Genomic DNA, 24,943 nt, shown 5'->3' with positions numbered 1-24,943 from the left:
GAACTCAGAGATGCAACTCTTAATGAAACTTCCCACACCAGAAAGCTTTTTTGTAATGTTAATAATTCTCAGCAGCCTGCCATATGCAATATCTCACCAGAGCTTATGATTTTCACATTTCCACCCCCTGCCATGGGCTGGGACGCCTTCCCCTATCCCAGCTCCCTCCAGCCTGACCTTGACACTTCCAGGCCTTTCTAAACCTCGCCATTATACAGAGCCTTCTATATTTTAGCTGGGATTTTCTACTCACTGTATCAGGAAGTTTGTCCAAAAAGCAGCACCGAATATCCCAATGAATATCCCACAGCACACCTGGAAAACAAAACACAGGCATTCATCAACACCAGCTCCAAGGGAGAGGTATTTTCTGTAGTTTAAGCGGCAAGAAAATCTCAAAGTATCAAAGGAAAAACAAAGAAAAGCTGATGTGTGAGTGGAATCATGGAATCATTGAGGCTGGAAAAGCCCTCCAAGGTCATTGAGTCCAACCATTGTCCAACACTGCCACCATTAAATCATGCCCCAAGAACCACATCTACACAGTTTTTTGAACACCTCCAGGGATGGAGATTCCACCACCTCCCTGTTCCACTGGCTGACCACCCTTTCGGGGTGCAATTTTCCCTGATATCCAATCCAAACCTCCCCTGGTGCAACTTGAGGCCATTTCCTCTTGTCCTATTGCTTGTTACCTGGGAGCAGAGACAAATCCCACCAGGCTACAATGTCCAGTTTGCTTTGGAAAGCACAGGGATCAAAATGTGGAACATTCTGGGGCCAACCAGCAAAACACAGAACCTGCAGAAGTCACTGGATCATATTTTTGGATCCTGCCTTAAGGGATGAAGAACAGAGCAAGAAATGAAAATGCAGCAGCTGGTAAAAAATCATTAAAAAGAATAAGGCAGAGATGAGGAAATACTGAAACTGCTGGGAGAAAAGAAGAGAAGGAACAAAGACATGGAAAAAAGACACTCAATCTGCCAAAGTTTACAGAATTTCATAAAATGTACCAATGAAGCAGAGGGAAAGGGGAAAGAGCAAACCAAGCAGCTCCTGGCTGGGCCGGGGGTGCAGCACACAGGTGATTTCCAGCTCATTCCCAGCCCTGGGGGTCGGTGTGCTCAGCACAGCTGTCCTGCCCTCCCTCCCAGGGCCCCTGGGCAGTTCCTTCCAGCTCAGCTGTTGGCCAATTCCTCCTGGTCACACAGTGACAGTCCCAAGGGCTTCATATCCCTATCCATGTCCCCCTTTTGGCCAAGAACACCTGACCCACCACGAACAAACCATCACTCCTCCCCTCATGGACAGGGATGGACAGCCGTGGACAGAAACACTGACTTTTCCAAATGGAAATTTCTCTGTTGTTGATGGCAAAACACTGCTGTGCATTTTTTTTTTCCTGTTTAATTTTATTCATGAGCTGAAGTGACTTTGGGCAGTCACAAACCGATTTTTCACTGTATTCTGAACAGATGGTTGTTCCAAGAATACCAGCATCCTGGCAGTGTCAAACAGCCTTGACCTTCCCAAGCAGCACTGCAGACTTTTTGTTAGAAGAAATAAAGAACCGCTCACAGAGTCCCAATTTTTTTCTGGATTTTTAAACTCAGTGGACAATGCAGGCACGAACTGTGCTCAAGGAAAACCTGAGATTCAGCTTCAGAGAAGCAGGAATGGCTTCTGGAATCACTGGTGGTACACAGACAACTCCAAGGTCACATCAGACCCCCTTGCAGCAGCAGAAGAGTGAAGAGATGTGAGCCCTCCCACATCATCTCCAGCTCATCCAGCCCTCAGGAGCTGCTGTGATGGGCTGTGCAAAGCCCAAAGAAACACCACAAAATATCCCACTCCTCAAGTTCAGGCTTTATCCAGCAAGAGTCCAGTTACAATTTCCCAGTTATAAATAACTGGAGTTCATTGTGAGCCTTCAGCAACCGTGGGCTGGCACAGCTTTGGGGACCTTTGCAGACAGAGCCTTCAGAGGGAAGCCAGCTCATTTTGTTCTGCTTTTGAATTTTTTTAGAGATATAATCCTATTTTTAAGATAATTTAAATATCATCTGTGCTTAGTTCTCTAGAAGCCACATTAAAAAAAAAATCCAAGTCAATTTTACTGCAGTTAAATCCCCATGTCCTTAATCTCCAGGAAGAGAAGGCCGGGTTCCTTCCTGGAGACAATCCTGCTTTTTTAGCACATGTGAATTATTTTGTACCTGACTGGTGTCTATCAAGATATAAAAATTTGGGGGCAGCACCTAGGGAGCAGCTCCTGTCACGAGATCAATACCTCATTATGGATTAAACATAAAAGTTAAGCCATCCTTAGTTCCCAGCTGACAAAGAGTGGCATAAATTCCAGGCCGGCATTTGGGGGATTTTGTGCAAATTACTCCAGTGACCTCCTGCTAAGAGCAGGTGAGGAGCTGTCACCCTCCCAGCCAGCACTGCCTCGGAGCTCTGCAGGATCACAGAGGGATTTGGGAAGGAGCCCAGGGCTGGGCAGAGGAAGGGAGCCCGATAATCCCAGCTGGCATCCCGGGATGGCAGGAGAGGATTCCGAGGGGACGGCGCTCCGCTGCGCTCTGAAGGCGACCACGTGTGAGGAGTGCTTGGGTGAAACCAGCTGGCAGCTGAAGCACTGCTCTGGAGCAGGAGGCAATTACAGATGGATCAAGTGTGAGCACTTGGGAGTGAAATCCCTTCCATTCTGAGGCGACTGAAGTGACGGAAGATCTCGGGAAAAGGCAAATCCAGCTCTTTAGAGCAGAGCAGTTCCTTGATGCGGCTGCCCTGAGTACTCTCTGCCTTTTAATGCTGTTGAGAACCACTCATTACTTCTCTGACTCAGAGGTTTAACTAATTCCCAGCAAAGCTTTGTACCCAGGGAGAAGAAAGCTCCGCTCAGAGGGCCAGCACTGAGCCCCAGCAGAACGTGGGCAGGGGAACCACTTGGCTCCTCTTTTACATAAGGAACAAAATGGGAAAACCAAAGGCTGAGAGGCTGTGGGAGCACAGGAAAAAAAACCAGAATTTAGATTCAGAAATGCTTAGGACACCAAACAGTGGGAGATTCTTGCTCTAAAAACAATGGGTGTGGGCAGGGGGCACATTTGCCCCTAACCACAACAGAAATATGGGGCTTCCTGGTTGATGCCACTGATGACAAGGGACAGGGCCTCCAGCTGAGCCAGGGAAGGATCAAGTTGGATACCAGGAAAGATTATTCACTGCAAGAGTGGTTAAACATTGGGATGGGCTGCCCAGAGAAGTGGTGGAGTCACCATCCCTGGAAGTGTTCAAAAAACCAAGCAGAGGTGGCGCTTGGTGACATGGCTCAGGTGCATGGTGGCCAAAGGTTGGAACTGATGATCTTGGAGCTCTTTTCCAGCCCTACTGATTCAATGATTTTATGTGTCCAGCTTGGAGAGAGAGATCCAAGACAGTAAAAATGGAGCCCAGCACATGCAGCACCAACATTCCATGTTCTGCCTAAAACCCAGCAATTTTCCTGCACTGGTGTCCTCAGTTTCCCATCATTTCCCACTGATAATTTCACTTCTTAATTGTTTAATGGTTCGTGGAAAATAGGAGGAATGATGAAACCTCTCTTCCCTCTCAGCATGGGAGAAAACGAAACCATCCAAGCAACGACCCAAACTCCACTAAGTGGAAATTTGGCCCTGCAAAAATTCATCCTGGGTTTTTCCTGCCTTCACCATTTTCCTTCAGCTGTCAGAGCAGCGAGATGAAATAACATCCTATATTCCTAGTGCCATCTGCATTCCAAAATCTCCTACTGATCAATGCAAGTGTCCAAAGAACACTTCCAATTTGTCACAATAACCTTCAAAACTTGACAGAAAATCATGCAAGTTATTTCTTTCGGATCCCTCTGCATCTTGTGATTATTTATACTTTGCCAATACAATTCTAAGCCTTTTCCTTTGCATTTCCCATATTTCTCAGAAGAACTCAGAGGTTAAAGCCTGCAATGGGTTTATTTTGCTCTCTGTGCTCCTGTTTTGTATTTCTGGACATTTAAGAAACATTGGAATGACTGCACTTGGAGCAGGACCAAAAATGTGTTTGAAAAGGCTTCAAACTGACACATCTGAGAATATCAATAGTCAGGCTGCTTTGCTCAATTCCACTTGTTCTGTTTGTCTCTTTTATAATGAATTTTAGATTTTAGTGGAAACAATTTCACTAAAAAAGTGGGGTTTAAGCATCAAGCACAAGAATCCTGTTTGAAAACTTTCATTTTAGTGAAAGTGTAAAAAAAGCCCAAAGAGAAATTAAATGCCAGAGCTCTGAACTCCCTGAGTGAGGTGCTCAGTGAGTCTGGGAGTCAGGGGAGGCTCTGCCCAGGGGCTCCCTGTGGGTGCTGTTGCTGGCACTGAGCTGGTGGGTGACGCTCACCCTGTGTGGTGCCACCTCTCATGCACATCTGGCCAGCTGTGAGGGGCCCAGCTGTGGGCGCCTGCTGGGGCAGATACTCCTCTGGCCACTTCCATCCCTTCAGTGAACCCCAACAGGGGGAGGAGGCATCAAAGCTGATGGGAGAAATGCATTCCCAGCTGTGAGCAGCCCCTGCAGCTGCATCCAGCAGGACCCAGGGAGGAGCCTGATCTGCTGGGATCTGCTGGGATCTGCTGGGAACAGGGACCACAGAGCTTTGTGAGGCTGCAGGAGCAGCTCCCCCAGCTCCCAAAGGCCCAAAGCGGGGCCATGTGCCCGGCACAGAGCTTGTCTGAAATGCACTCAGCATTGGGAAATGCAGATTGCACTGCAAGGCTATAAAAAGCTCCTTTTAAATAGCAGCTCCAGAGCTTTACCAGGGACAGTTTTCTGGGACGCTGGGCAGAGCCCTGGGATGAGCTTGGAAAGGTCGAGCCATAAGCAACTGTCTGTCCAAATTTTATGACTGGGAGCTAATAAACAGAAAAAGTGTAGGAAGAAGTCAATAGCCATTACCAACCACAAAAACAGATCCTGCAGCAAGAACTCAACAAATCAGTGGAGGCTGGGCTCAGAAACCCAGCAGAGAATTCATGGGACTTGGAGAGCAAATCCAGGGGCTGCTGCTTGAAATGCATTAAAGATTCAGCAGAGTATTTATAGGCAAGTTAAAATAAAGCACCAAAACACAGCCCCATGGAGGGAGGAAGGAAGGAAGGAAAGGAAGGAAAGGAAGGAAAGGAAGGAAAGGAAGGAAAGGAAGGAAAGGAAGGAAAGGAAGGAAAGGAAGGAAAGGAAGGAAGGAAGGAAGGAAGGAAGGAAGGAAGGAAGGAAGGAAGGAAGGAAGGAAGGAAGGTGGTTCCTAGTTGATTGGAAGAGTTTAAAGCTCACCCAAACACTGGGAAAAACATATCCATTCCCAGCTCTGCCCACTGCACAGCAATGCTGTCCTTTGACTGCAAGGACTCTCAGACTGAAATTCAGCTTCTCCAGAGCAAAAGTGCACAAAATTATTCCAGCAGAAGAACCCACACATCTTCCCTGCCCAAGCAGACCTGCAGCACAGAAATGCAGCAGAGCAGCTCAATTACCAACAGTTAAGGCACAGCAGGATCTCCAGTTTCCTAATTGAATACACTCAGTTACAAGCAATAAATAAAATAAAGAGAACATCTCGAATGAATAAAAACATACCTTTGAATAAAAAATATTCTCATTAGGAGAAATGATGACTGCTACCAAAAAAATCACCGAGCTACTTCTGTGACAGGCAATTTTTAATCAAAGACAGTTCTATGCAAATTAAGGAAAGCAAATCTCTAAAGGAATAATAGTCTGCCTTAATAGCCCTATCCTTTTCCCTGTATGGCTGCTATGGCTGCTGTGTTATAATTGGTGCTATATGCTGTCCTTCCAAGCTTGTGGCTTATTTTTCAAAGCAAGGATGTAAATTTTTTTAAAAAAACTAAAAATTAGGAAATTTAGATTTTGAAGCAGTTTGCAGAATGACATTTCAAATGTCATTTATATACATATATACAATATTATATATGTATATATAAAATTATATCTATAGAATTCTATATATATAATTCTAATATATATTTTAGATATTATATATCTAATATATGTATAATATGTTATTTTATTTATATATTTTAATTTTTTTTAATGCTAATTAATGATCAGTGTGGAACACTGTTAGGGGATTAAAACTGCAGGCTCCTGCCATTGTACATAAAATTTCTGGGGCTCTGTTGGTCACAAGGATCTGCATTCAGAGCAAAGCTGATCCCACAATTCCTGCCATTCCTTGCAGCTCCTGGACAAGCTCCACCCCACCTTTTACCCCCTCACTCAGGCCGAGCAGGACAAGAATTTCTGCCATGGAACGCTCCCTGTGAGATCCAGAAAAATCCAGAGATTTTGTGGGGACCAAGGTGTCCCAGGACGAGGCACACGCTGAATTTCTGCTGTGCCACAGCCGCACACACCCTGTCATGGATAAAATCAAGGTGGAAATCTACTCTCCAGCTGCACTAATGAATTTAGCACCCACTGGAAATGAGGTGTGGAGCTCCAGGGAGTCTGAGGCACGGGCAGTTCTTGGCCTGGGGAAGGATTAATCTTTATTTCACAGCTCACCAGGCTCATTGCAATGATGGTGGCACTTTACTGCTGGCTGTGGGACCTGGGAGGAACAAGGAAAATATTTGCAGTGGGTTGGTTTGTTTTTTTTTCCCAAGTTCACCTTCAAGTTTTAGAAAATTCCTGGTTTTCCTCACTGGGAAAGAACTTAGAATTTTAGGGGAAATATTCCACAGTGATCCACAGCTCATAAAAAGTTTAGCTTGGAAAAGATCATCAAGTCCAGTGATTAACTTGCTAAGATTGAGATGTTGGGAGCAGGGGGTGTACAACCTGCTCAGTAAAAATTAGTTTTAATAATTAATAATGGCTGAGGCGTTCAAAAAGAGGTTGGTTTTTTTTTTTTTCTGTTCTAAACAAACTTTTGCCTGATTAATGGTGTTACCTGGGAGGAGACAACAAGCTTTATTTATTTTATTCTTCAGCTGCCTCCAAAGTGGTGCCATATCTTATCTGTGAAGCAGCAATCAGCTGCTCCATTATGGGCACAGAGGGCTGCTCATCACCACATTCTTATCAGAACAATGCAAACTGAAAAATATTGAAAAGAGACCCAGTAAAACACTCGAGAAAACCCACAGTGCACGTTGGGACAGGGAGTTTAAACCTTCCTTGGATTTGTCCTCCACTTTACTGTAAAGTTTATTTTAAAGTTAGCAGTCTATTTGGAGTTATGATTAATGGTTCTGACAGGGTTTTTTGGTGGGTTTTTTTTTTCCAGCTGCTCCTCCCAACAAAGGATTTAGAATTAATTCACATCATCCAACTTCTTCCTCAATGGATTTTTAAGGTCCACTGCAAAGAATCAATCAATAGGAGGCTGAGAGCTCTGGCACGTAATGCATCCAGCCCCACCAGAGCAGGGCAACGCTCTTCAGCTGCATTTATTGGAATTATTTGCAGTGATTAGGAAAAGCAGAATAATCATTTGCCTTCACTCAGCCCAGGACACAAAGACAGCGACTCAAGAAGTACCAAAAGTTGGATTTTTTGGCGTTTCAAGAGGATTTTGTGAATCTTCCCTCAGAAATGTAAGTGCTGCTGCACTGAATGTGTTCCTGTCAGGGAACAGCTCATTTCCAGGGCACTATTTCCAGGACAAAGTGACATTTGCAGGTTAATTTTGTACCTGGAATGACTGCAAAAAAACACTCCTGGAACTGGCAAGTAGAACAAGGAAATTCAAGCATTTCCATTTATTTTCTTAACTTTTTTTTCTGCTATTGATTGTTTTCTTTTATTGATAAAAATTTAAAAAAAATAACATTTTTTTTAAACTCAGTTTCACAGGTTTTTTTTTTTCATAAATCAAATGAAAAATTAAAAAACCCCAGCCCTGTGTGCACAGAGAAGCTGCCACTGACTGAGCTGGAATGGGGCCAGGGCAGGGATGAAGATTTTTGGGAATGACACCAGAAGGAGTTGGACAAGCTGGAAAAGCCTTTTTACAGCACCAATCCTTTGGAAACAGGGCCTTTGTAAACTTCTCAGTTACCAAAAGAAATAACAAGAATTTGTCACTTCAATGGCCCCTAAATAATGAGCTCACTGTACAGAATAAAACCAGCTATTGTAAAATTCTAAAAAATAATCAGGTTCTAAAATAACAATTTGGAGAGCCCTTGAGATTTTAAAAAAATAAATTAATTTCTCCTTTCATTTTGATTTCCAAAGGCTGCTTTCCATTGATTCCATTGCACAACATCAAGTTGCAAAATCACACATTCAAATTTGGGTCACAAAAATCCAGAAGTCTTTTGCTCTGATTCTCCAAAGGGGTGACAAGATTTTACTCTGATTCTCCAAAGGGGTGACAAGAATTCCACAACTTTTAGTGCCAAAACCTTTTATGGGGAAAATTCCTCTTGAAAAATAGCTGTGCCCTGGAAGATACATTGAATTCCTGATCTTGGAAGTCCTAGAGAGGGCAAAGAACAGCTGTGCCATGTCCAAGGAATCAAAAAATAGCATCAGATATTTCATGTGAACAATATCCAAAATTTATCACTTGCAGCAACAATAAAATAGGCTGAGATGTGGATGGGATTGAGCTAAAGGTCTGAGCTGAAAAATACAAACCTTTAGGGGACAGCAGGAAAAAATGGAATTATTGCAAGAATTAGTTCCTTCTGGAAACAGAGTCAGCACGGGCAAAGATGAGGTTTTGCTGTAACATCCTGGAGCTTGTTCCTGTTATTGCTCAAGGACTTTCAGGTGAAATTCAATCGATGGACAAGCAGATCTCCTCTCCCTGCTCAGGAACACACGGGTCCTGCTTTGGGCTCTGAAAACCACCAGCATTTCCTTCCTGCTCAGGCAACAGCGTGAGAAAGAGACTTTTTGGCCAAAGTTGCTGTATCTGCAAAGATTTACACAACAGCCACTGCTCTCCAAATACTTACAGCATCTAAATGTTCTTTAACTGGCTCCTTTCCTGACCTGCGTGGTTGCTCACTTGGTACACTTCATTCTCTGTGGAGCACAATTAGGTTTTTTGGGAGGAGTGGAACAAAGAAAGGGCTGTTCCCTGGTTGTCTCCATTTGCCCTCTGCCCACCCAGGCTGCACCTGCCTCTCCTTTGTCCATAACACATAAAAACCTGCAGGGCAGGAGGCTGCTCAGCAGAATGCAGAGATAATGAACTGTGAGACCCTAAAGATGCTTATCCAGCAGGGCTGATCCTGACTCTGGAGCTCCATTTTCCCTCCAGAGCTCCCTCACGGATGCTGCAGCATTGCTCTAAAAGATTTTGTGGTAAATCACAGGACGTTTCACGGGGGGGGAGATGAGACAAATAATCCTGCAATAAAAATGCAGCAGGTTTTGCTACCTGGGCTATTCCTCTTTCTCTGACACGACTTTCACCCCAATCCAAATGAAAATGAAAATCCACACGTGAGCTTTCACTGAAAGGATCATAGAGCATAAAATTCCACTTAAAATAAGGAATGGTCCATTTTCCTGCTGTTTGTACTTAGCTCTGGAACAGATTTGCATTAAAGCACCCTGGGATGGGCTGTCCCACGGGGAGGTGCCCCGGGCACTCTGGAATTCTGTACATTTTACCCTCCACTCTGGATCCTTTACAGGAGACTAACTGGCTCTGTGTTTATGTAAATAGGGAAGCCAAGATTCCAGTGCATCCTTCTCCATAAATTAAAACCAATGCTTTCCTGCAGTTATGGCTGTAAAGGGGAAATAGACCCTGACTGGATGTAATGAGGCATTTGTGTTTGCAGTAACCAGAATTTACTGTTACTGCTCCAAGAACCATCACTCCTTGTTTAGGCTCTTAAGTGACAATAAGTGTGGCTAAAATAAATTTTAATGAACACTCCTGGGTCACCTTACTGAATTTATGGGGCATGATCCAGCATTATTTGGAATAACTGTGGTCTTTGGGGCTGTGGGGAGCAGTTCCAGCCGCTGATTGCCTCCCTCAGGTCAGATGCAGGTTCAGACCCAGCAGCTCCTGAGGGACCTGGCTTTGGAAAGGTGACCTGCAGCAGAGCTTTGGCTCTCTGGGAAGGCCACCAAAGGTCCTCTGAGTGCTGGCAGATGGAGCATGAAGCTGCTGCTGTGTTTGACTCAGAAAAGAGTGTGGGATAACCTGGAGCTGAGTGGGTGCTCAGGGAGGACGGAGGATCCCAACCCCACTGCAGACTCCCCAAGGAGTCTCCTTTACCCTCCCAGCTAACAGGTTTTTGGTAGATCTTAAATTCAAGGAGTTCCCTCCAAAGCCTGAGCTGCAGCTCCCTCCCAAACACTGAAGGAAGCACGGGGGGAGTCGGGGTGGGCAGGGAAGGAACAGAACCCCTTAGACCCCAGAGCTGAGAGTGAAATCCAAAGTTTAAGTCAAGAAATCCTGTCGACTGCAAGGAGGCAAGCTAATCCCTGCAGGCAAGCCCTCAGTTCTCCCATTCCCTCACCATCCATGAGGGAAGCAGCTCCCAAAAAAAGGTGAGGACGTTTTCCTTTCCAATTAAAGTATTGCACTTACATAACATTCCTGCTTTCCACTCCATTGTGCCTGGTCTCCTCTTCAGGAGCTTATCTGTGTGATCCAGATTTCTTTATCCACCTTTGTATCTCGTTCCAAGGGAGCTGGATGGAATTTCAATACAGGACCAGAGTGGTTTTTAGAGCAGCCTCCCAGCCCCATTATGTATCTGAGCAGTGGGCGTGAGGCGCAGGCCATTGTCATGCTGCCCTCCTTCATCCTCCTGAAGAGAAAAATAGAAAAATGCTTGAATTTTTAACCTATTTTTCAGGAAAATAAAAGCCTGACCTCTACACAGTGCCTAAAGCCTAAGCTTGAAATAATGAGTTATTATTTAATTTTTCTGTAGTTAAGGGCCATGGGATGTTACACAAAGAAACGTGCTCATCACATGGAATGTGCTCTTCTATTTATTAAAAATAATATTAACACTGCTGCCTATTTATTTCATGCTTTTCCTCTTCAGAGCTCTTTTCAGGCTTTAGCTAATTAATGTAATGACTTGGGATATTTCCAGTGGGTCTCTCCTCGGCAGAGCTGAGGGAGGGCTCTGTTCAGGACAAGGAGAAGAGATGTTATTTGTGCTCTCTGCTCTCTCCCAGGCAGGCCCACACCTCCAGCTCCTCTGGCCTCTTCAGAGGGGTCAGGCTGAGCCCAGGGCTGGGGTTTTGGCAAATAGAACAAGGAAATCCAAGCATTTCCATGTATTTTCTCCACTTTTTTCTGCTATTGATCGTTTTCTCTTATTGGTAACAATTAAAGAAAATCAACTTTTGTTTTTAAGGGAAGGCAGTGTTGAAAAGCTGGTTGATGTGGGGCAGCTGGATTAAAATTCCCAAACTCAGTGCTCAGCCCAGACACTGCAATCAATCCTTGGAAAAGCAAACCACCCTCACCTGTGCTGCCGAAGCCAAGGTGACATTTATGAAACTCATCACCTCTCCACTCATTATGCCTTCCTGCAATTCCTCAAACATCAGCTCTGTGATTTATTCACTCAGCAAAACCTCCGGGTCCATTCATCACACCAGGTCTGGGCACAATTTAAAACTTTAGGTGCAAAGAAAAGGCTTTTTCCAACTTGCCTTATATGTTAAAAAAGGAGAAACTTTGTGTTGAACCACACCCCAGTCAATAAAGCAGGAACTGGATGTTTTGGGAGCTGGATTCAATGCCCAGGTTGTTGAATTTGAAGCTTTCTTTTGGGAGAAGCCTTGGAATGGAAACTGGAATGATCCTGAACTTGGTCTGACGCTGTCCCTGTGCTGTCCCTGTGCTCTCTGGTGGCTCCCAGCCCCTGTCCCGCACACAGCCCTCCTGTGGCTCTGATTTAATCACCTGTTAATGATCAATCGGCTCCCACAAAGCAGGATTTCCTGTACCCCCAGGAAGGGGTCACAGAGGCACAGCAGCCTGGGGGGTTCTGTAACCCCCAACTCCCCCTGGGCATCTCCCTCTTCACCTCATTCGGGCTCCGACACCAAATCCATCCCAGCAGAGCCATTTCCAGCTTCCTTCACCCAGCAGTGCTCTGCTGGAGAGGATGCTGGCACTCCAGCTGGGATTGCAGTGTGCTGATCCTTCCCCCAGGGTGACAGCGACAGCAGCAGGACCGCAGGGAGCCCTGCTGCTCCCACCCCTCCCAGATAACCAAATGGAAAGATTCCAGCTGGCTTCTGTCCAGGAGGATTTCACTCCTAAACAGACTTACTCCCCTGAAAACATGTGGGGTTTTTTTTCTGGAGGGAAATAAAATAAAATGAGGCACTTCTAGCACATAACTGCTTAACATCATCTATTTTCCTTATTGTTCCTGGCTGGAAGCAGCACCCCAAGGGGAAAATCTACCTTTCCAAACAGCATCCTGCAGCTCCTGAGTGCCCAGAGCATCCCTCCTCTCGCCAGCTCCCCTGAGAGCAGCAGGGGGGGCAAAACCCCAAGGATTTTCTGTTCAAAATGTGGGTTTGTGGGTTACTTCCAGTCTCCACGTTTTAAGAAGGAACATTTTGGTTGCTTCAAAATGCCTTGCTATTACAATTTGTTTAGGGAATGTTTGGCTTTGTTGTTTTGGTTTTCTTTTTAAATTCTCTCTTCCAGTCTCTTTATTCTTGCCTTCACTAAAATTTCATTTGCAGAGCAGGAGGACAGAGAGCAGCACAGTATATCTGCATAAAATGTACAAATGTTTCACCTACATCTGCGAAATTAACAATAATTAATTGCTAATTATTGTTACAAAATATAGGACCACAGCTCTGTAAAATGCACCTGCAGACCACCTTCTGGTGCCTCTTTTTTGCAGCATTATTTTCTCCCCAAACCTGACTTGGTGCCTTGAAACTAGACAAGTGAATTACCACCCTCACTTCCCAGCGTCATTTCCTTGGAAACTTCTGGTACCTGCACACTTTTCGCTCCACATATCTTAATTTACACTAATCAGGCCTTCCAGCAGGATCCTGGGAGACTCACCAATATAATCACTACAAGATCAAAAGCCTAAAGCACGAGCCATAGCCCGCAGCTATGGGGAAGGCAGCTACAAAACCCATCAGCCTCGGAGCCATCCTGCAATTAATTCCTCGTGGCCCTGGCTCTGTAGTCAGTAACTGGGAGCAAGATCCCACTGAACATGAAAGAGATTATTTGGGATTAGCAGGAGAGGCTGTGGTGCCCCTTGGCCCCGGTGAATATTAAACATGAGAGCTGCAATGCAGATTGGAGGCTTCATTTTGAGCAGCCTGGTTTAGGTCCTGCTGGCAGGTGGATCTCTTACTCTCCCTGCTTTGGCTTGTTAATCGTTCTTTTCCACTATGGAAACTCCAGCAGATGAAGATCCAAGTTAGTTTTTAACCCTCCTTTAAAGCCACACGTTTTTTGCTTCAGGGTTTTACCAGCGTGTTCCTGGACTTTGATTATTTTTGGCACCTTCACCCCGTCAGTAACACAGAAATCACAATTTGCAGGCCTCTGCCATAGTGAACAAGCAGTGCTCTGCAATGAAGAACACACCAGGGAAAAGGCACTCGGCTCATCAGGGATGTTCTGGTGCCTGTTGCTACGATTTCCCACTGCAGTGAAACAAAGCCAGGCTTCAGCAGTCCAGGGAAAACACCAGCCAGGCAAGGAATTAGATCATGAGGCAAAACAATTTGGCTTCAATTTGCCTTCACCAGTAACTAATGAGGTTTTGTGTCCTCAGAACAGACCCTCAGCTGGGATCTCTCCTCATTTCCTGAGTTCCAAGGAGGTTTTAACCTGTGATTCTCTAATTCCAAGGAGATGGAAGCCAGCTGGGATCAGCAGAGCTGCTGGGACCCCGCAGCCCAGGAAGGGGTTAAGGAATCCCCCACCATGTCCTACCCCAGGTGAGGGTCTGATCATCCCCCTGCAGCTTCAGGCACAGCTGGAACAGCTGGAGCAGCAGATGTTCTGCAGCCCCTGGATGTCATCCTGTCCCTAAATACTGAGGACCGTGCTGTCCTTGGGAAGGTCCAGGGCAGAGCCTGTCCTCGGGAAGGTCCAGAGCAGAGCCCGTCCTCGGGAAGTTCCAGGGCAGAGCCTGTCCTTGGGAAGGTCCAGGGCAGAGCCTGTCCTCGGGAAGTTTCAGGGCAGAGCCTGTCCTCGGGAAGTTTCAGGGCAGAGCCTGTCCTTGGGAAGGTCCAGGGCAGAGCCTGTCCTCGGGAAGGTCCAGGGCAGAGCCTGTCCTTGGGAAGTTCCAGAGCAGAGCCTGTCCTTGGGAAGGTTCAGAGCAGAGCTGTCCTTGGGAAGTTTCAGGGCAGAGCCTGTCCTTGGGAAGGTCCAGAGCAGAGCCCATCCTTGGGAAGGTCCAGAGCAGAGCCTGTCCTCGGGAAGGTCCAGAGCAGAGCCTGTCCTTGGGAAGGTCCAGAGCAGAGCCTGTCCTTGGGAAGGTCCAGGGCAGAGCCTGTCCTTGGGAAGTTCCAGGGCAGAGCCTGTCCTCGGGAAGGTCAGAGCAGAGCCTGTCCTTGGGAAGGTCCAGAGCAGAGCCTGTCCTTGGGAAGGTCAGAGCAGAGCCTGTCCTCGGGAAGGTCCAGAGCAGAGCCTGTCCTCGGGAAGTTTCAGGGCAGAGCCTGTCCTTGGGAAGGTCCAGAGCAGAGCCTGTCCTTGGGAAGGTCCAGAGCAGAGCCTGTCCTCAGGAAGGTCAGAGCAGAGCCTGTCCTTGGGAAGGTCCAGAGCAGAGCCTGTCCTTGGGAAGTTCCAGGGCAGAGCCCGTCCTCGGGAAGTTTCAGAGCAGAGCCTGTCCTTGGGAAGTTTCAGAGCAGAGCCTGTCCTTGGGAAGGTCAGAGCAGAGCCCGTCCTTGGGAAGGTCCAGAGCAGAGCCTGTCCTTGGGAAGGTCCAGAGCAGAGCCTGTCCTTGGGAAGGTCCAGAGCAGAGCCTGTCCTTGGGAAGGTCAGAGCAGAGCCTGTCCTCGGGAAGTTTCAGAGCAGAGCCTGTCCTTGGGAAGTTTCAGGGCAGAGCCTGTCCTTGGGAAGTTTTAGAGCAGAGCCTGTCCTTGGGAAGGTCCAGGGCAGAGCCTGTCCTCGGGAAGTTCCAGGGCAGAGCCTGTCCTTGGGAAGTTCCAGGGCAGAGCCTGTCCTCGGGAAGGTCCAGAGCAGAGCCTGTCCTTGGGAAGGTTCAGAGCAGAGCCTGTCCTTGGGAAGGTTCAGAGCAGAGCCTGTCCTTGGGAAGGTCAGAGCAGAGCCTGTCCTTGGGAAGTTTCAGAGCAGAGCCTGTCCTTGGGAAGGTTCAGAGCAGAGCCTGTCCTCGGGAAGTTTCAGGGCAGAGCCTGTCCTTGGGAAGGTCCAGAGCAGAGCCTGTCCTTGGGAAGTTTCAGAGCAGAGCCTGTCCTTGGGAAGGTCCAGAGCAGAGCCTGTCCTCGGGAAGTTTCAGGGCAGAGCCTGTCCTTGGGAAGGTCCAGGGCAGAGCCTGTCCTTGGGAAGTTCCAGGGCAGAGCCTGTCCTTGGGAAGTTTCAGGGCAGAGCCTGTCCTCGGGAAGTTTCAGGGCAGAATGTGCTGAGGAAAGGCTGCAGCATCCCCAGGGCTCAGCACGCCCTTCTCCCGCAAAGCGCTGAGCTAACTCATTGCTAATTGCTCCTCACTGAGGATGGATGGAAACTGTGGCCACACGAATCCGGGCTTGTAACCACATCTCTGAGAATCCCAGGTGATATCTGCATCCAAAAGAGTTTGTCCCCACTGTAACAAGTGTGTGGAAAGTTTGTTTAACGGATTATAATGGAGAATCCCCCGTGCCCCAAAAATATCTGCAGTTCTCGGGCACTGGAATGATGGGCTCACCCAGATTCTTTGGGAGTACTTTACTCTGGGTAGAAAGCAAAAAAGATATGGAAAACACCTCCAAAACACCTCCCAAGCAGACAAAAAGAGCAATTCTCTGCAAAGGAAGCAGCGAGCAGCTCCTGGACATCCTCCCCAGGAGCAGGGTGAGGGGAAGCCAGCTCCTGCAGCTGTAGGAACATCTGGAGCCACTCCCTTGATCCAGAGCTCGTGGCAAGGACCGAGCTGGAAGGGAGGAAGGCTCCAGCTGCCAGTCCTGCTCCAGAGATTCCCTCCAGGTCTTTTATCCCTTCTCAAAGAACATGAGTCAGTCTTTTTCCTCTGTAATATTCAGCTCCACTCCAAACCCATGTGCCACTCCCCCTCCCAATGTTGATACTGATCTAAAAATATTTAAATTGAAAAATAATATAATTATGCTCCTTTCTTGTTCTCTGTGTATTTGGAGGCTTTTAGAGGAAATTTTTAGATCTATCAAAGTATCTGGAAATGCACTAATTATTTCAATGATGATACGATCCCAAGTGGCAAAGTAAACATAATTACCCACATTAATAGAAAACAAAATCAGCAACACTTCAAGGCTCTGTGGGCTTCAGCTGGCAAATATTGTCACAGTCGATCATTCACCACAAAAGGACATTTATTGGGATTTTAAGTAAAACCCCACCAATTTAACCAGGAGTCTCAATGACCTTGTCTCTCAGGGTCTCCCTTAGTGGGAAAACCTCAGTGTGAATGAAAAGCTCCCAGATTTTATAGTCAGATTATTTTGACTGGGTTGTGCCCTGCTTTAAAACCCTGCAGCTGTGTTTTCTTTTCTTAACTTTTCAAGCAAGTTCTGGGTGTCAGAAACCTCGGGTATGGTTGTTAAAAAGCTAAGAAAGAAAGTGAAAGGATTTCACTGATTTCACTTTCTGCTGAAAATCCTCCTTTTCAGGGAACTGAAGGGATATCACTGGATCTTTTGTCACTTTTGTGAGCCTGTAAAGGTTTGGCTTTAAGAAATATAACAAAAAGAAAATAAAAAAGGAATACCAAAATACACAGACTGATGCTTAAACCAAGATTTCTCCCTCTCTCCTCTCTCCTGGAGCTGTTCCGTGTTTCAGGCTGAATTTACCTCTGGCTTCGAAGCACGGGGAGATTTTCCTTCCATTCAGGGAGCTTTTGTTTGTGAAACAGCAGCGCTGGGACAGGAATGTCCCAGGGAAGGGGGAGCTGCTCCGGGCAAGGGACAATCCTTGGGGGACAGGAGGGGAGGCAGAAGGATGGAGCCCCTGGCAGAACATCTCCCTCAGCGTGGCAGTAATTGGCAGGGAGCCACTCTCTGCCCAGGATGGAGTGGAAAAAGCCCAGGATGGAGTGGAAAAAGCTCAGGATGGAGTGGAAAAAGCCCAGGATGAAGTGGGCAGCAGGAGGCACCTGCTGGGTGATAACTCAGTGCTGCAGCCTCAGAGGGAGCAAGGACCTGACCTACCTGCCCAGACTCTGTCCCATGCTGGTGGAGGCTCCCAAGGACACAGAACTGCCCAAAAATATATATAGGAATTCGCTCTTTTGCTGCTAATAGTGTTACTTTCCACAATTCTTCCCTTTTTGGCTATGGAAGGGGTTGGGTGGCCATTGCAGGCAGCAGCCATCACACACCACCTTGAACCACTCTGTGCTTCCCCAGGGCCAGAGGCAGTGCTGGAATTAGCATCTCATCACCTGGCAGTACCACTTATCTACCTTATTCCTGAAGGTAAAATGCAATTAGAAATTTAAATGATAATTAAATGAAAACCTTTTAAATCTTGATGTGCGCGTTCCCAATTTTCGCCTTCCCTCCCCGTGCCTCTCTGCTCAGCTGTCTCTGCCAGGGCCTCTCCTTGCAGTCTGCTTTGGGTTTAACATTAGGTGATGAAGCATAAAATGATATTTAAATACTATAATTTCAAGAGCAAGCAAAGAACATCACATTTATCTTCACTAACCTTGAATATGCCTGTCCCATCTAATGAAAAAAATGATTGAAGGGACTTATTTCAGCTTACCATCCCAAGGCCCCCATAAAAGCAGAATGGTAATTTAATTAGTTTCCTTTCTGGTGATTAACTAGGAATTTCTGATCATTTAATCTGAGTGCACTTTGATTCATTAAGTATCTGTTTCCATTCTTTTATGAGGTGATTAAATAGCTCAGGTAGTGCTGCTCTGGACTTTGAGACAACCAGGGGGGGAACGTGCAGGATGGGAGCTGTGTTCCCAAACCCTTTGGGGCCCAGCAGATAAAGCAGCAGTTAATTCAGCCTGGCAGAGCTCTAAAGCACAGGTCAGAGCTGTGGGGAGGGGAGGAGGAGGAGCAGATCTGTGCCTGGGGTGATGCTGCCTCTGCTCCCGTCCCAGAGCAGGAGCAGCGCCTGCACCAAGCCAGGGCACTTGTCACTGTCACATTTTCTGGAAAAATCCCCTGCCCAGGGTTCTTCTCCTGGGAAGCTGAGAAGCCTCAGAGAAAAAGGAAAACATTTTTATCTCATTTGCTTCTCCTGTGTTTTGCTGCTGTGGAATGTGTTTGGGGATTGTTTACCCACAGCTGATTGTTTGATTGGATTCATGTGAATTGTTTTCACTCTTTGGCCAATCAGTGCCAAGCTGTGTCAGACTCTGGAAAAATCACCAGTTTTCATTATTATCTTTTAGCCTTCTGTCTGTATCCTTTCTGTATTCTTTAGTATAGTTTCTGTTTAGCATTCTTTAATATAATATAATGTCAAAAAATAATCAATTAGCCTTCTGAGAACACGGAGTCACATTCATCATTCCTTTCCTCATCTGGGAACCCTGCAAATTCAAGAGGCACTGATGGCAAACTGGGCTCATTTAGGGGGAGATTCCCCCCCTGCCCTCCCGGCAGTGACATTTCTCCTGAGCACAGCAAGTCCCTCACCCTCTGATGAATCCCCCTCGCTACCACAGGGCTGTAACGGCTGGCCTGGCTCATAAAGGATGATTAAATAAATCTACTCCAGTGCTCTGAAGACTGAGCGTGCTATATACTTAACTTTTTATTTAGATTTAAAGCTTATTATAAAGGCTCTACATACTCTCCAGACACCCATACCAAAAAGGAAACTCACAATCCTTTAAAATGTTGCTTAGCACCATAATGGAACGAGGGAAGTTAAATTATCAGGCAGCTGATACTGCAGCAAAATACACTTCATCAACTCCACCCCAGGAGAAAATCTGAGTACCCGTGTCAGGCAAAAGATACCAGAGTGGCTTTCTGAGCACAAATAAGCTGTGGTTTATTTTAATCCATCAGGCCAGAATGGTAGAATGGGATTTCATTCATTGTATGAAAAGAAAAAAATTAAAATCCAGCAAATGAATGGGGCCTCAATTCTATTTTCACTTCTTTTGACCCCCAGATCAGATGGATATAGAGATGGATATAAGGACCCCTGATCATCCTGAAGGATCCCAGGGACATTCTAAACACAGCCATGCCCGGCACAGCCCCACCAAACCCAAAGAGCAGCACTCCAGGGAGGCACAAACCCTTTAAATGCATTTTCCCAGCACTCTGGATGCTCCCCACAGCACAGCACTGCCTGGCCCAGCTCCCACCATGCCCTGAAGCTCAGCAGCTCCCAGCTCCTGCAGCAGGAGCAGGGCAGGGCTGGCTGCACCCCCAGACCACCAGCCCTGCTCTCCAGCACAGCCTTCAGGGAACTTCCTGGGGCTCCCTGGAGCTCAGGTAGGGTTTGTAAGGGGTGGAAAAGGAGGGAGGAAAGAGGAAAATTCCAATTAGTATGGAACCCTCCTTTAAGTGCTGCCTTATTCACTGTAAAGACTTTCTGGACTTAAAGTGAGACTAAAAATTCTTTTCACTCAGACTTTGACACAGAGAGGGAAGCTGAACACAGCAGCCAAGGCATTGCCCAGCACCAGCCCTGACACCAGGCACAAGGCTGCTTTCCTCCCAGCCCTCACAAATGCTAAAATTGCCTTAATCCCAGCCATTTCTATTGTTTTTTTAATGAGTTATAATGTCTTTATCTGTCTTTGGAATTCTGAGCCAACCTCTCTTCCTCCCTCAACAACAGCAGGGAGCAGAAATTTGATTTTATCTTGAAGTGGAAGCTGGAACCTCCATGGCACCACATTTTACAGGCCCACGACAGCATCTTTCAACTCAAGCTGGGCTTTGGGAGCCGGCTGCTTTCATTTATCCCATCCCAGCAGGAGCCACCTTCCCCCCAGGGCAGTGGGGATTCCATGGGCTGCAATTGTTCCTCCTTACCAACAATTAATCCATTTCCCTGCCTGGAATCCTGGCAAAGGCAGTGGAGTAACTCGAGGACCAAGGTGACAGCCTCAACAGAGCATGAGGCGGTGTGATTTTACTGGAACACAGCTTCCTAAATCAAGGTTTCCCTGTCCAGTGCTGGAAGCAGACAAATCTGCATGAAGCGCAAAGGAAAACTGACAACAAATAAAGAACATGTCCCACTCCTCCAGCCTGATGTACAGCCCAACCTGCCTCCCCAGTAATTCATCTGTGCCACCTCGCCTGCCAGAATATTGTTCTTTCAGAGGAAGTCTGGCTTTTTAATTACACAGAATGCTGTAAGAGGTGTTCCAATTCTAATTGTGCATTAAGAAAGTGTCGTGCTAGTGAAGATGTACCAGGTGATACTCAGGAGAACAATGCCAAGATGGGAGCGTGGAGGAAAGGCTGCAATTATTCCATGGGAGCTGGGACAGTTAATCACTGTGCTGGACTGCAGGAAGTTCCCTGGTTTGCATTTTTAAACAAGTTCTTGTCTCTCCTTTTGGCAAAGTGGCATTTTGCAGGAGGAGAGCCACGAGTTATTCCCAGGGGCTCTGCAAATGAAGTTCAAACAAGGACAAAGCAAGGGCACTGGCACAGCAGGACTGGCAGGGCACAGCCAGGGCCCCAGGGACAGCCTTGGAGGGCTCCCACTGCTGCTGGGAGGGCTCAGCAACGGGGTAACATCAAGCTTTAGGAAGTTCTAGGAAGTAAAACTTCATAAACCTGAGGTTTAGGAAGTAAATCCTTCTATCCGCTGATTTCAGAGCAGAACGAGCTGTCCTTGCTGACTGACTCAAAAAAAAACAAAAAACCAAACCCAAACAAACTGAACCTAAAGCAACCCCCCTGAGAGGCAGCAGCCTCAGCCCCTGTGAAGAGGCAGTTTGAGCACAGGCTTTGAGGAGACAGCTCTGAAGGAGAACAAGAAAGCAGAAACCACAGGATTAGGCTCCAGTCCTGAGGCTCAGGTGGGTTCTGACCCTGGCTGGAGGGAGGAATAACCCGACTGCCATGTGCAATAAAGCAGCATTAAATTCATTTTCCAAGCACACACACCTGCACAAAGGTGGCTCAGCAGTGGTGTCTGCAGGACAAAGCCATACAGGGGTGAAATTGGTACTGCCAGGGGGAAAAAAAACTGTTGAGGAGTTTGATTTAGAGTGAAAATTGAACAAGCCACAGAGGTGGGAAACCACTGCCCTGCCCACCGTGGCCAACACAAAGCCAACCCAGCCCTGTGGTGCCAGCAGGATCACTGGGCAGCGCCACCTCAGCAGGGCCCTGGGGACAGCTCAGGAGCTGTTCAGGCTCCCCATGGAGAGACCCAGCCCTCACAAGGACAAGGCCGTGCCTGAAGCAGCTCTCCTTGGCATTTGGGTCCTGGTGGCACTGGGACCACGGGGAGCAGGTCAGAGGAAGCCAGGTTCATCCTAACGGAGGCCCTTTGGCTGCTCTGCTCTGTGGACACTGTAACGAGACCCCAAATAAATCCCAGTGCTCCCCCACACCTCCCCTTCCAGCAGGGATTTCTCCTGAGCAGCTGTGCCCCCCCTGCCCCACATCACCCAGCTGGGAGCCCAGGCTGGGAGGGAACATTGCCTTGGTCCTCCTGCCCTCAGGCTCCTCTCCCTGGTCCCTCCCGTGCACAAACCCCCAGCAGCACCCCCTCTTCACCCAGACAGGAGATGCACCCTGGCAGAGCCTCTCCTGGAGCTGCTGAAATGATGCTGCAGAAAAGCCCAGCGTGGAGTTACAGGGGGATACAGCAGGAGATGAAGATGAGAATGAAATTACAGCAGGGATGCTTTGTTGCACAGCCCTGAATCCCTCCTGGGTCACAGTCCACTTGCTGCTGCTGGATGCACATCACTGGAATCCACGTGAGGGAAGGCAGGAAGGAGATTAAAATGTTCAATCATCTGCAAGGGCTCCCCAGTGAGCAGCAGTGTGGGCTGGAAGGGCAGCTCCAGCACAAAACACTGCTCGGGCTGCAGTGCTGCTGGGAGCACAGAATGAGTTCTGGGCATGGATGCAGCCAGGGTTATCCAGCCAGGGAGGAGCAGTCCTGGAGCCAGCTCCTCTGGGCTCTGCAGGGCCCAGGTGCCACATGAGGCCCTGGCGTGGGACCACAGGGCTTGGGGGAACAGCCAGAGCACACCTGAACCACCTGATCCCTCAGGAACAGCCAGAGCACACCTGAACCACCTGATCCCTCAGGAACAGCCACAGCACACCTGAACCACCTGATCCATCCACAGCCACAGCACACCTGAACCACCTGATCCATCCACAGCCACAGCACACCTGAACCACCTGATCCATCAGAAACAGCCACAGCACACCTGAACCACCTGATCCATCAGAAACAGCCAGAGCACACCTGATCCCTCAGGAACAGCCACAGGACACCTGAACCACCTGATCCCTCAGGAACAGCCATAGCACACCTGAACCACCTGATCCATCAGGAACAGCCACAGGACACCTGAACCACCTGATCCCTCAGGAACAGCCAAAGCACACCTGAACCACCTGATCCCTCAGGAACAGCCAAAGCACACCTGAACCACCTGATCCCTCGGGAACAGCCACAGCACACCTGAACCACCTGATCCATCCACAGCCAGAGCACACCTGAACCACCTGATCCATCAGGAACAGCCACAGGACACCTGATCCATCAGGAACAGCCAAAGCACACCTGATCCATCAGGAACAGCCACAGCACACCTGATCCATCGGGAACAGCCACAGCACACCTGAGCACCCTGACCTGTCAGGAAGCACCCCGTGCCCACGGCCTGGGCTGGGCAGGGCCCAGGTGGCCAGAGCACAGCAGAGATGCCCCACAGACAGAACCAAAAGCTCCGTTAGTGTAACAAGGTAAAACATCAGCCTCAGATGGAAAGTTTCTTTGGAAAATTCTGCCCTGAAACCTTTGGCAGCGCCCAGGGGGGAAATCTTCCACCTGTATTAACTCATGTCGTGTCCATTGATTTTTGTTTTACCAGCTGGAAGGTAACCATCCCACACGGCTCCTGACCACCTTCCAAACGACCTGAGGGCTGGACACATCCCAGGAGAGGTTTCTATTTGCTTGGTTTGTACTTTTATGAAGCATTGCTGCTTTTTCCTGGGATTTTATTGCCCTGTAAATGAGGATGCAATGCTTTTATTTTTGTTGGGATAGAGCTGAGTGGGAATAAAGCCAGAGGAATGCACTCCCCTTTCTCATTTCCCATGGAGAAACACTTGAGAGCATCTCTTTAAAAGCTTTCATTACTGAAAACTTAATTTAATAGATGATTTTATTTACTGATTTCCTGGGATGGGGTGTGGGATTTCTGTAGAGGCCATTCCCTCAAAGGATGCAGAAATCCCAGCCCACTGCAGACCCCCCCAGTCCAGGGAACAAGAAACTGGTGAAATCCCATCTGCCTGCAGAGCTCTGGGAGCTGCCAAACAGGAAAATCAAAGAGTCTGTGGCCACCAGAACCCTTTTCCCTCACAAGAAGTGCCAGCATACCACTCTGGCATCCAGAAATGATCAAAAATGGACAAAACCTCTCCCAAATCAATTCCCCCCCACGCAACAGGTCCCTGCCCTCCGTGTGCTTTTCCTTTTTATCCCCAGAGAGAGGAGTGGGAGTGGTAAACCAAAAAAAAAACCAAAACTAAATTTAAAACTCTTTAAATGGATGGAAGCAGAACTTTTTCCTGGTGGCTGCCAGCACTCATCAATCATTGATGTCAGCCCAACTCAACAGCACAGCCACAGCACTCTGTCCTTGAGGGCCCCTTCCAATTCCAGATATTCCATGATCCACCAAACCAAACCAAAGCAAACCCACCCCACAGCAACTTTCAGAAAATTGATGGCGCTTTCCCCTTTTCCATGGTAAGGGATGCAGCAAATGTAAATTATTTAAGGCACATCTGTTGGATCAGAGGCAGCTCCTGAAAGCTCTGTTAACTTGAAATGCCATCGCAGCTCCTGGCTGGCTCTTCCCACTCTCCCCCTCACAGTATGCCAGGGAGAACAACGTCCTCCCCCTCTGGGAGGGACAGGAGCTGCTTCCACACACAGGCCAAGGCTGTGCCACACGGCTCTGGGCTGGGGCTGTTGGCTGCTGCAGGTCCCAGACAAGGGGCTGAGCACCCAGAGCCCGGCACCCCCAGCCTTGGGATTCCTTAAGTTCTTCAATGCCACATTAAGAAATGTGATGGATATGCAGGAAACAGCCTTCTCCAGCTCTTTTATGGAATTTCTTGATTTTTACCCATGAAATCACTTTCTCATTAAGACAACTTTTGTGTGTTTAAAAATAGGAGACTGGAGAAATGTAGAAATGTTCTAAAGGAGCTACCCAGATTAGGATTAGGGGAAGCAGAAATCCTGCAGAGCTTCACCACAGAGGAGGCAGCTGAAACCCTGGAGCCCTCAGGCTGCATTGCCCATCCCTGTTCTGCAGATCTCTGTAATTTGCCCCCACAATTCCCTTTAGTTGCCAATCACAGAATGGTTGGGGTTGGAAGGGTCCTTAAACCCCATCCAGTGTCACCCCTGCCATTCCACTGTCCCAGGTTGTTCCAAACCCTGTCCAGCCCGGCCTTGGGCACTGCCAGGGGTGGGACACCCCCAGAACACCAAACCCAGATTCCAGCATCAATGAAACACACGAGGTTTAATTTGCAGGGCTCTCCC

General features: G+C 47.7%; 1 long non-coding RNA gene across 1 annotated transcript in view; it reads right to left on the bottom strand.

Annotated features, from left to right (window-relative positions):
- Positions 1-256: 256 nt before the first annotated feature.
- Positions 257-24,943, bottom strand: part of LOC119706230 — a 66,554-nt gene continuing 41,867 nt past the window's right edge. Inside the window, exons 2-4 of the long non-coding RNA XR_005258458.1 lie at positions 10,616-10,838; positions 5,359-5,522; positions 257-315 (exon numbers count right to left, since the gene is read on the bottom strand). This is a non-coding gene — a long non-coding RNA (uncharacterized LOC119706230). The remainder of the gene's footprint in view (positions 316-5,358; positions 5,523-10,615; positions 10,839-24,943) is intronic.

This window comes from Motacilla alba, chromosome 12 (genome assembly GCF_015832195.1).
Source record: "Motacilla alba alba isolate MOTALB_02 chromosome 12, Motacilla_alba_V1.0_pri, whole genome shotgun sequence".
In the NCBI taxonomy this organism is placed as follows: domain Eukaryota; kingdom Metazoa; phylum Chordata; class Aves; order Passeriformes; family Motacillidae; genus Motacilla; species Motacilla alba.
Note: the sequence above shows the minus strand (reverse complement) of the source record. Positions and strands in the feature narration are given on the sequence as shown.